The sequence below is a fragment of the Hevea brasiliensis genome, chromosome 3, assembly GCF_030052815.1.
Source record: "Hevea brasiliensis isolate MT/VB/25A 57/8 chromosome 3, ASM3005281v1, whole genome shotgun sequence".
NCBI lineage: Eukaryota > Viridiplantae > Streptophyta > Magnoliopsida > Malpighiales > Euphorbiaceae > Hevea > Hevea brasiliensis.
This window is the reverse complement of record NC_079495.1, coordinates 94,657,710-94,665,391: the sequence shown is the minus strand read 5'-3', so window position 1 is coordinate 94,665,391 and position 7,682 is coordinate 94,657,710. Positions and strand designations below refer to the sequence as shown.

The window sequence follows — 7,682 nt, the reverse complement described above, 5'->3', positions numbered from 1 at the left end:
TCAATGCTCCTACTGTAGCTAGAAAGGGTCTTCCCAAGATGATTGGGATATTAGAATCTTCCTCCATGTCCAAAATGACAAAGTCAACAGGTATATAGAACTTTCCAACCTTCAGAGGCACATTCTCCAAAATCCCTTCAGGATACTTGATTGATCCGCACCAATCAAGAGAAATGTGGGTTGGCTTAAGATCTCCCATATTGAGCTTTTCATAAACGGAGAGGGGCATAAGGCTAACACTAGCCCCTAAATCACATAAAGCTTTTGTAGAACATTATTCCCCAATGTGGCATGGAATTGAAAAACTCCCTGGATCCTTGAGCTTTGGGGGAAGTTTCCTTTGAAGGATAGCACTACATTCTTCTGTCAAAGCTACAGTCTCATGGTCTTCAAGTTTCCTCTTGTTTGAGAGAATTTCTTTCAAGAATTTTGCATAAGAGGGCATTTGTGAAAGAGCATCAACAAACGACACATTTATGTAAAGTTTCTTCAAAACCTCTAAGAACTTCCCAAATTGCTTATCAAGCTTGGCTTTTTGAAATCTTTGTGGAAAGGGAAGTTGTAGCTTGTAGGGCTCAGGAGGTATATATTTCTCTTCCTTTTCTTCAATTTCCTCTTTACATTTTTCTGCACTCTCTTGTTTTTCACTCTCTTGTTTTTCTTTCTCATTTTCTCTCTTCTCACTATTTTCACTCTTCTCATCATTTACAACTTTCCCACTTCTTAAAGTAATAGCTTGACACTGCTCTCTTGGGTTTTCTGGTTGACTTGGAAGTTTTCCAAAAGACTTGGTACTTGAGGAAGATGCTTGTTGTGCAATCTGATTTTCCAGCATTCTGTTATGTGTTTGCATCTGTTCTAGCCTTGCTTTCATCTCTCTCATCTCCTCATCATGCTTAGTTTGGTTAGCAAGAATCTGTTGCAATAAAGCTTCTGTGGTGGAACTTTGTTCTTGCTGTTTTGGTGGAGGATTCATATTTTTCTGCTGAAAATTAGGCAATGGTTGCCTATTTTGCTGATATGGAATTCCTTGTTGCTGTTGTGGTTGAAAATTCTGATTTGGAACTTGACTTTGCTGATTTCCCCATGAAAAGTTGGGATGATTCCTCCAAGTTGGATTATAAGTTTGAGAGTAAGGATTCCCCATTTGTTTGTTTCCATAATTACCAACATATGCTGCTTGCTCTCCATAGTCTACTCCACAGCTGGTAGTTCCCTCTGCATAAGCCACTTGTTGTGAACTTCCAGATGATGATGTTGAACTAACCAACATACTCAAGTCTTCCATCTTCTTAGCCAAAACATTAGTAAGTGCATCAAACTTTGCATTAATCATGTTGAATGGATCAAGATCATACATTCCAGCAGCTTGCCTTTTTTGAGTTGGAGCTGGTCCTCTTGGACTACTCCAAAGATGAGTATTCTTTGCAATTTTCTCCAATAGCTCATAAGCTTCATCTTCATGCTTCATAATAAATTCTCCTCCTGTTTGAGCATCAATAATCCCTCTAATTGCAGGAGTGACATTTGTGTAAAAATTCTGATTTATCATCCATTTCGGAATGGCATGATGTGGGCATTGTCTCTCTAATTCTTTCCATCTCATCCATGACTCATAAAGAGTTTCATCTTCTCTTGGTCTGAAAGCTGTCATTTGATTCCTCAGTTCTTGAGTTTTTCCAGGTGGAAAATATTGTGCAAGAAATGCATCAGTGAGTTGCTCCCAATTTGTAATGGAGTTGTGAGGTAAAAAATCAAGCCAATCCAATGCTCTATCTTTCAAAGAGAATGGGAATAGCTTCAATCTTGCTGCATCATCAGACACTCCAGGTTGTTTTTGCATATCACAAATCATAGCAAACTTCTTCAGATGTGTGTGTGGATTTTCAGAAGGATGTCCTCCAAATTGAGAATTTTGAATCATTTGAAGAACTCCAAAATCCATCTTGTAGCTATTTGCATCAATTCTTGGTCTTGCTATGCTCTCTCTCAAGTCATCAAAACGAGGAAAAGCATGATCCATCATACTTCCCCTAGGCACGTTTGCATTAACAACTTCTTCCCCTTGGGCTTCATTTTCATTGTTTTGACCATTTCCAGCATTACCAACACCAATTCTAATTCTTTCATCAGCCATGTCTGCTTCTAATTCAGATTCTCTCAAAGCTTCTTTCCTTCTTCTGGTTTCTTTCTTGTTGGCTTTACAAAATTTCTCAATTTCAGGATTGAACAATAAGGATGTGTCACTTGTGCTTCTAGCTCTTCTCATAAAAGGTTAAAAGTACCTGAAAAAGAACAAACAAACACAAAAATGAAAATATAACAAAAAATAAAACTAAAAACAACTAAAATAATCAAGAATTCAATCTTAAACAAACAACTCCCCGGCAACGGCGCCAAAAACTTGATGTGGCCCAACCGCAAGTGCACGGGTCGTACAAGTAATATAGAAAAGATATCGTTCCCACGAGGAGTTGTGTTAATGATTGAATTTTTGATATAAAAGTTGACTAAATTGAAGTATTTTTGAAATTAAAGTAATGAATCGATGGGTATTGAGAATGTAAAATCTATATGTGCAAAATTAATATTCTATTCAACGATGTATTAATTAAACTAAAATTGCATCAAATTGAAATAAGCAAGTTGAAATTTGGCAAGATTAAAAATGGCAAGTAATTAAATTTGATTAGAAATTAACAATGATAAAAAGGTAATTCCGGAGTTCGGGATTTCATATCCGAGCTATTTTGGGATTTTAAATTGGTTATCCAATCTTGTGAAACTAATAGGTTTTAAGGAGATTAATTCTTAAATCCTTTGAATTCCCTTTCGAGTGAGACAAAGAGTGCCTTAATCAATCTAATCCTACTTTCGTGGACTTAGAGTTAATTAAAACCCATTAAGTTCTTTAATTAATCTGTGAATCCTCTTAATCCTTAGCCTATTTCTAGGTCTAAGTTAATTAAGTCCAATTTCTTGATTATCTATCACAAGGCCTTCTCCTTTCGGTGCTTCAACCATGGATTAAGAACATTACTTAATGGGATCCTACACTAAGCATGTCATTAAGCACACAAGAAATGAATAAAACTCATTAAGACCACAAAATATGGATTACCCAATCAAAATCCACAAAATATCTCAAATATTACAACCCTTACTCCAGAATCAAAAGTAAACTACTCACTATCCATAATGCTTACAAGATATTATGAGTTTATAAGGAAATAAAGCTTTAATCTAAGCTAAGAAATAAGAAATTAAACACTAGAAATGTAGAAAAATGTAAGGAAAGAAAGAAATCTGCAAATCTTGGTTGAAAATGGTGTGGAAGGTGAAAGTGACTCTTCAAATTCTGCCTCTCCTCTTCCTTTCCTTTTCTGCTCCTTTGTCCCCTTCTAAAAATGGGAAATGAGACTATTTATAGCATTTTTCTGACATGGAGCCCTAAAATGGTGTGTTCTAGGAGGAATTATCTGAGGGAATCTTCTGCCAGCTCATTAATGAACTCTTTATGGGACTGCATAAGTTATGCAGTCCCTTATGCAGTTTTCGGCTGGTTCTGGTTCACTTATGCGAAACTGCATGACTTGGTGCATAGGTTATGCACAATTCCGTGAGAGTGCATAAGGGAGGCGTGAATGTGCATAAGCTATGCAGTCTCCTTATGCACATTTCGGCAGGTATTAGAACAGTGATTTTTCTCCTTATGCAGATCTGCATAGCTTATGCGGCAAGTTATGCACAATTTGGTCAATGCATATTTCAGCTTGAAAACTTGTTTTTGACATCTTTGGCTGTAGAAGTCACTCCTCAATGGCAAAATTTCTCTTCAGTCCTTCAAAAACACCATTTTTCCTACAAAACAAAGTAAAAATTACAAATTAATCCAAAATCGACAATTATGAAAAACTAACTAATTTACTAATGAAATTAGCTAAAAATAACTAATAATAGAATAAAATGGCTATGAAATTAGACCTAAATGACTATGCAAAATGTATGCATCATTGATCACAGTTAACCCCACCCCATCAAGCTGATGATTTTAAGTGGAAACACTACTATGCAAACATCTTTAGGTTTGTTTGTTGCCCTTTGATTAATTACAATTTTGATAATTTCCAAGTGGCTGATTTGATTTGTTCGATACATTATTTCATATTCTCATAAATTCAACTCAATTTTGCTATTCACTTCAATTAGCAAGCTACATTCATGTGTCAAACAAGCTAATTCATGTTATTAATGTAGCTACTGTTTCTCCTGAACTTTTTTGAGTGTTTTTACTTTTTGAAAATGTAAAATTTTGATCTACCACTGTCTATGTGTAGTATACTTTTGCCCATGGAGAGTGTATGATTGCTCATTTGTTACACACTACAGGCTGCATTCTTGGGATCATAATTTTGCATTAATTTTTTTTATGCTTTTATTTTAAAGGAAATAGCTAAAATTGTCTTTTATTCTTTGCCTTAAAATAGCAGGTTGGCTCAATATATCTGTAGTCCTTGGACCTTGAGCTTGCCTTTTCTTTCTTGGTGACGCATATACCCTTCTTCCTTCTCATTGTAGGAATTTGAAAGAGAAGTTCAAGATAGATGCCATTGACTATGTGACGTCCATTTGTGGAAATGGTTCTCTTAGGGAACTTTTCTCTCCTGGAAGAAGTGGTAGCATCTTTTTCCTGTCTCAAGATGATTACTTTATGATTAAGACGCTCCAGAAATCTGAAGTGAAGTTTGTTAGAAGACATATTGACTGTCAAACATGTCTTCCTCATTTACCTCCTTTCTCTCTCTCTCTCTCTCTCTTGAGAGGGTGAAATTATGAAGGAAACTTTTAAGCTGGAGCTTGGTAAAATAACTCCATAGATACCTTACATGCACTGGTAAAATACATAATTGATAGTCAAGATGGCATTTTTACTAAACATATGTACGACACCAATACCAGTTGTATTGTTTGAATATGTTAAACAAGTCATATGTCTCCTGACAGAAAGTTTGCCCTCAATTTCCACCTCCAAATGGTGTCAAGCTGTGACCTTTTGTTGCAAATGGGTACCTTTAGGTGATGTTTCTGAGCGCTTGAGAACTGTTCTTGATGCCACGCAACTTTGACCGCTTTTAATGGGTTTCCCAAGCCATGGTGAAGCAGCGACTGGCCGTGGCTCTCTGATTTGCCCATGCCCTGTGGATAAGATCTCTCTTTCTATCTCACTCTCCCTAACTGCTTGAATGGAAAGGTATATTTCTTTGATCTTAAAACCTTACTTTCATCACCAGTCTTTGGATGTACGATTTGCTTTTTGCTTTGTACGATTTCCTTTCATCACCAATCTTAAAACCTTAATTGAACAATCAATTTGAAATAATTTATTCACATATTCAGCATTATCTTACAAGCTTTGAAAGAGTTTTAGATAAAGTTCATAAGTTAACATTAATCAGCTATTTGCAATTCCATTCCACTGCAGCAACGCATGTCTGCTTCTAGTTATATATATATAACATCTCATAACTCTATGGCTTTCATTTCTCTTCTCCAATAAACGGTTGGAAACTCTAGGGCTTTTGAAATTGAAATTTTGGGAGATTTCTTTGCAATGCCAATTTTCATATAGTTTTTTTGGCTGTTGATTTCTGGTTAAGCTTGGTTTTGAAATTTTGTATGAACTCAATTCACGCTCTTCATTCGGTATGATTTCTAAATCAATTCCTTTTCAATTTAGTTTAATCCTATTCTAGGTTTAGGGTTTGAAGGATGTTTTAAGAAATTTGATTCTTAATCTATGATGAAAAGGTGGCAATTCAAGCTAGACTTATGAAACTTCTTTTGTTTTTCTTATGTGAACATTATTTTCCCAGTGATTTGCAGCTTGATATGGAAATTGATATTTGAATGAGGATCAAATTCCCTTGATGTCAAATAAACTATATTTGATTGAATATAATATATGATTGATTATTTTTAATTATATTCAAATATTGTAACATCTTATTTCTGTTTTAAAATTGATCGAAATAGAATTGCAAGGTTTATTGTAGTTAGTTAATGTCTGGAGTTTGTATGCATATGTGGTTTTTCTTATTCTTCTACTTGGTCCTATCACATTATGATTTCATTTGGAATAAATCATTTGCAAGAAAAGAATTCAAATAAATTCTTTCAAGGACATACTTGGCAGCATGATTGTCCTTCCTAGTGGTGAAATGTGATCTGTTGTGATACTATCGCCAAAGTTTAATATTTAGTAAGCATCCTTCACTCCATGTGCTGCAGGAGTATTACGGGTTCCATGAATATGAAGTTTTAGCTAATATAGTTAACTGACTACAGGCACTAGCTTACCAAAAATGCGAGTTGTTGTATGATAAATATATATAATATTAATTCATTAAAGTAAATCAAAGAATATGTAATAGAGAGAATTTCACTTCTAATCTGCAGAATGATTAACACAAATCATTCTCTGTTAGTGATTAGTAATGGATTATTCTTTGTTACTAATCATTAGTGGAACATTTTTATTTTTAAAAATTTAATAATATCATTATCTTGTTGAAAAATTTGAGATGATGTTGCAAATCAGTTACCCACCATTAATGTAGATGAGTTCAAGTTAACACAATTGCACTAAGCACACATTTTCTTCTAATGGTTTATCATAGCGTTCCTTTCTAAGCTTTAAAGATAATGTGAAATTTTTCTGGCTTTAATTAAGAGCCTCTCTTCACCTAAATAAAAGGAAAAAAAAATGTGAAATTTAATGTTTAAAATAAAATATGTGATAAAAAGTTTATAGAAAATTTATAAAATAATGGACACATTTAAAAACACACATTTCTAAATAAATTAAGAAAAACAAAAATTTTTCATGAAATATTCTTTTCTCAAACAAAAACTAAATTATTCAATAATTTTTATTTTATATATATATTCTAAGTGGAATTTTATAATTTGAATCATTTCAGATAATTTATCACATTTTAAAATAATTCAACAGAAAATTTTAGAATTACATAATAAATTTTGCTTATAACAATAAAAAAACTACTTAAAATTTATTGTATCCTAAATATTTTAAGTTGAAAATTAAGTGAAAAAGGATAATTAAAGAAAGTTTAAAAAAGTTTAAAATTAAAAAACTCTAAAATTAATTTATATATATATATATATATATATATATAAAGGAGTTGGCGGATCAAATCGTGCACATGTGGCCAAGAAGTGTATACGGGAGATCCGGGGCCTCAACTGGACAAGATTCTAGTTGAAATATATATATATATATATATATATATATATATAATCGTGCACATGTGGCCAAGAAGTGTATACGGGAGATCCGGGGCCTCACCTGGACAAGATTCTAGTTGAACTATATATATATATATATATATATATATATATATATATTTCAACTAGAATCTTGTCCAGTTGAGGCCCCGGATCTCCCGTATACACTTCTTGGCCACATGTGCACGATTTGATCCGCCAACTCCTTTCCCTCCCCCCCCACACCGGGCACACAGGGGACCCTTAACTGGTGGGACCCACGCACCTGAGCCCACAATACCTGGCCAGTCCTTGCTGGAAATTCACGCAGGCGTTTGGAGCTTCCAACGTCTCGAACTCGAGGTGATAAGGTTGGCTCTGATACTATTTCAACTAGA

The 7,682-nt window shown here is 34.1% G+C and overlaps 1 long non-coding RNA gene and 1 other non-coding gene across 3 annotated transcripts; both read left to right on the top strand.

Moving 5' to 3' along the window:
- Positions 1-1,562: 1,562 nt before the first annotated feature.
- Positions 1,563-1,669, top strand: LOC131178885 (small nucleolar RNA R71). The gene has a single exon (XR_009147893.1). It is a non-coding gene; the product is annotated as a small nucleolar RNA R71 (small nucleolar RNA).
- Positions 1,670-3,537: 1,868 nt separating this feature from the next.
- On the top strand, positions 3,538-5,063 carry LOC131178688 (uncharacterized). 2 transcript variants are annotated; one of them, XR_009147630.1, is made up of 2 exons: positions 3,538-4,085; positions 4,579-5,063. It is a non-coding gene; the product is annotated as an uncharacterized LOC131178688 (long non-coding RNA). The 2 variants fall into 2 exon arrangements; XR_009147631.1 differs by having other exon boundaries at positions 4,488-5,063.
- The last annotated feature ends 2,619 nt before the right edge of the window (positions 5,064-7,682 follow it).